We start from the raw sequence: 4724 nt of genomic DNA on the forward strand, positions 1-4724 counted from the left end.
GGTGTGATTAATTCACTAGTGCAGCTCACAGAACTCAGGAAAGCTGTTTACCTTCGGTCTATCAATCTATTGGGCTTTCCTGGTGGCTCAGCTGGTAAAGAATCGGCCTGCAATGCGGGAGACCTGGGTTTGATCCCAGGGTTGGGAAGATCCCCTGGAGAAGGGAAAGGCTACTCACTCCAGTATTCTGGCCTGGAGAATTCCATGGATTGTATAGCCCATGGGGCCGCAAAAAGTCAGACACGACTGAGCGACTTTCACTCACCAGTTTATTATAAAAGGACGTGATAAAAGACACAAGAGCATCCAGATGGAGGAAGCGCCCAGGGTTGGGTCTTCCCTGTGCTCTCCAGGCTCCACTTCCCCAGCACGGCCCCTGCCTTAGGAGGACACGGCAGAAAGGCATTTGTCTGCAAGAAAGCTCCCACCAGAACCCAGCCATGCTGGCACCCTGATCTCGGACTTCTAAGCCTCCGGAACTATGAACAATAAACTTCTGCTGTTTATAAGTTACTCAATGAATGGTATTTTGTTAAAGCAGTCTGAAGGGGGACTAAGACAGATTCTTTCCACATAAACTATCATTTCCCAGTAATGACAACCATCTATATTTTCCTGTTGCTGCTGCTGCTGCTGCTGCTAAGCCACATCAGTCGTGTCCGACTCTGTACGACCCCATAGACAGCAGCCCACCAGGCTCCCCCATTCCTGGGATTCTCCAGGCAAGAACACTGGGGTGGGGTGCCATTTCCTTCTCCGATGCAAGAAAGTGAAAAGTGAAAAGTGAAAGTGAAGTCACTCAGTTGTGTCCGACTCTTCCCAACCCCATGGACTGCAGCCTACCAGGCTCCTCTGTCCATGGGATTTTCCAGGCAAGAGTACTGGAGTGGGTCGCCAGTGCCTTCTCCGTATTTTTTCCTGATGCACTTCCTGTTCCAATTCACAGTTTAGAAGAGTCTCACAAATTTCAAGATGTTCACAGCAGTTGCAAATTGCATTTTGCAATTTTCAAAAGTTTATATTACCCTTATATTTGTGGAAATAGGTTTAGATAACATGTATGAGGCTTGATATTGATTCTTTACATTGGCAGCTATATGGACATTGAATGCTGGAAATGCATCTCGTTTTATTTTTATGAAATATTGAATGTGATATAATTAAATTTTAAGAAAAAGTATATTAAAATATTCTCACTAATTTTTGTTAAAAGTTGATATTCATTCATTATAATGTATACATCACCTTTCATTTTGATATAATTTTGAGTCCTTCAAAATAAAAATGTTTAATATACACAAATTTTAACTTTTATTTTCAAAGTTATTTGCATGCATATTTTAGATGAAAATGTGGCTAAATTATACATATTTTGAGTTCTGTTGCCTAATGCCGTAGATCATTCAGATCATGAAAGAAATGAAATATATGAAAGTGGAACTCAGCATGTTGCTTAAATATTTTTAAGCTAGGAACCAAAAAAAGTGAGCAAATTTCTGTCAAGGATGACGCACATAAAATTCCTGAACAATTTACTATATATTCTCTAATGAAAATGTAATTGGTATTTAAAAAATGCAAATTAGCAAAATTTTCTCATCAATTCACAATATGAATAGATCAGATGAAGTTGCTACAACCTCATGCATGCACGTGTGCTAAGTCACTTCAGTCCTGTCCGGCTCTGCGTGACCCTATGGACTGTAACCCACCAGGCTCCTCTGTCCATGGGATTCTCCAGGCAAGAATACTCCTCCAGGGCCTACAACCTCATATTCTTTACCAAATAAAGGTACAACTACACATCACAAAATATAATTCTCACACAGAAAAAATACAAATGCAATTACAGCACTGAAAAAAGGGATAAAGTATAGTCAATAATATTCAGTAAACATAAGTGATTCCAATTGAGACCCTTACTGTGATGTTCTTTAAAAAAATGACACTCTGTATCTAAAACTTGCCAAGCATAATAATGCTTTTTAGCTCAATAAAAGCAAAGTATTTACAGAAAAAATGGAAAATATTCAGGTTTAGTACAAATGGTTTCAATTTAAGGCAATAAAATAAACAAAAATATAATGCAGACAAACATAATGAAGTGAATGAACATTTTTAAGGACTGAAAATTCAAGATGAGGCCATGAATCTGATGAGTAATAAAGTGAGAAAAGAAAACATATACAACTTTAAAAAGTTATTATCACTCAGTGCAGTCAGGCTGTAGAAGCATCAAAATTCATATCAAAGAATTGTGTCTTCATTACATGTATCGCTGAACTACAACAAAAGGAAAACAAGTCAATATTTATGTATTTCACTGGGTTTTACAGCAGTTGTGAAAATAAGTTTAGCCTTTACTGAAAAACTGAGAAAATAGCTTTCAGTTTTAGGGACTGACTTAGGAGACTGATAGAAAAAACAAGTTGAAAGGCTTGCCCAATAGCACTAACATAGCTGGCAAAGAAGAAGATGAGTCAGCCAAAATTTGTACCAAAAGTCCAGAAGCATCTGTGCTGTGTGGAACATAGTTGGAACTTATTGCTGGGAGAAATGGCTTATCTGCTCTTTGGAACGATTACAGAGATGGAATTTGGTGTTTTCTGGACCTGCCCAAAGATGGACTACCATGATGGAACATGAAATTTGACACTAAACCAAAATTTAGCATGTAATGAGGTATGGAATATATTCTCCTTAAAGTAACTAGATCCAGCTTAGACAAGACTAAGATGTACTGGGAGAATTCAGTAAAATAATATTCCCAAATAAAAAGTGAATAATCATCAAAATTGAAATTAATTTTGAATGTGTGCTATCTATATTTATTTGAATGAATACAAATGATCCATTGCTTATTTTTAAAAAAGAAACAAAACAGATCTACTATAACATTCCACTTCCAAAGCTATTAAACTATGTATTTTTAATTTCAGAGATTTTTTTTCCAAACAGAAAGAAACTGATATAAAATAGACAACAAAGTGAGATTCTGATAAACTATAAAGAATTTAGAAAAAGAAAATGAAAATATTTTCATGACTATGTATAAACATTTTCAAAACAAATGTTAGAAAGCCTATCTTCTGACAAATCATAGATCAGGGTATTTTGTTAATTGAACACAGATTTTTAACAAATTGAATATCTAACCACTACTTTTAAGTTCTATTTATAATACCTCCACATGGAGAAATTTGAAAGAAGATCCATGAATTGACATAGTTATTACTCTAAAGAAAATTTTAAATGATATAAAATAGCAATTTTGTCATGAATTAAAATATGTAATATTTTCTATAATAGATGCAGTTTACCACATGCAACCCTATCACAATATTTGAACATGTTATATAATATTAGTGATATATTTCTGAATTTAATTAGTGTTTTAAGAAATTTATTGGCAATTCAAATTGCTATAGCCTCAGCAGACTGGTTTCCACAATTTGGAATAAAAAACTATCTAAAACCTTCAGTGCCTTAAGAAGGATTACCTAATTTGGCACTTCTTAACAAGACAGAAATGTTGTGAAAAATCTTGATTAAACAACCCAAGTGGAGATATTGCTGAATCCAAGACAGGAAAAATTAAAATTTTGGAATAAATGTGTAACTTGTAAATTATCTATGTCTTTATGACTCACCTAAACATGACCATCAACAGAACACCCGGGCATTTGTGATAATAATTAAATTCAGCTGCCTTTAATATTCGCCAACTTGCAGTTTTTGACGTCTCTAGAGTATTTCTTTTGGCAGGAGGATAGAATATAATTCAACAGCTGGTTTGCTTAATTTATAATTTTTACTTCATTGGAAACACGGTCTATAAGCCTCCACCTCTACTCGCCTTGATCCCTGAAATGCCTGGCACAAGCCTGGCAGGCTTGTCCATTGATGTCTGTCAAACGAGGAACACGAATGTAACACGGGCTTAGCATTACCAGTGAAGGCTTCCTTCCTCCTTACACCCAGCACAAGGCAAATGCACCATCTTCTCTTTCCAAGACAAGAGCCTTCAGGAACCTGGGTAGCTCTGTTGGTAGAGCATCAGACTTTTAATCTGAGGGTCCAGGGTTCATGTCCCTGTCCAGGCAGGAGGTTTAAGCATCTTCTTGTGCTTAGAGGATACTAAGCTTTTGGGCTTCCCTTGTGGCTCAGCTGCTAAAGAATTCCACCTGCAATATGGGAGGCCTAGGTTCTATCCCAGGGTTGGGAAGATCCCCTGGAGAAGGGAACAGCTACCCACTCCAGTATTCTGGCCTGGAGAATTCCATGGACTGTAGAGTCGGACACGACTGAGCAACTTTCACTTTCACTAGTCCCATGAAAATGGGTCCAAATATTGTTTTGTGATGTTCCAAACCAGTCAGTCCTAAAGGAAATCCACCCTGAATATTCATCGGAAGGACTGATTCTGAAGATGAAGCTCCTATACTTCGGCCACCCGATGCGAAGAGCCAACTCATTAGAAAAGACCCTGATGCTGGGAAAGAGGATCAGATGGCTGGATGACATCATCGACTCAATGGACATGAGTTTGAACAAACTCCAGGAAACAGTGAAGGACAGGGAAGCCTGGCGTGCTGCAGTCTATGCGGTTGCAAAGAGTGGGACACGACTGAGTGACTGAACAATGTTCCTTGCACCACAAATAATAAATTGCTTATGGAAAATTCTGTTAAACAATCACTGCTGGAGACACAGGCTCTTTTCTT

General features: G+C 37.5%; 1 non-coding gene across 1 annotated transcript; it reads left to right on the forward strand.

The window, feature by feature from the left end:
* The first annotated feature begins 4030 nt into the window (after positions 1-4030).
* On the forward strand, positions 4031-4103 carry TRNAK-UUU (transfer RNA lysine (anticodon UUU)). The gene has a single exon. It is a non-coding gene; the product is annotated as a tRNA-Lys (tRNA).
* Positions 4104-4724: the final 621 nt, after the last annotated feature.

This window comes from Capricornis sumatraensis, chromosome 2 (assembly GCF_032405125.1).
Source record: "Capricornis sumatraensis isolate serow.1 chromosome 2, serow.2, whole genome shotgun sequence".
In the NCBI taxonomy this organism is placed as follows: domain Eukaryota; kingdom Metazoa; phylum Chordata; class Mammalia; order Artiodactyla; family Bovidae; genus Capricornis; species Capricornis sumatraensis.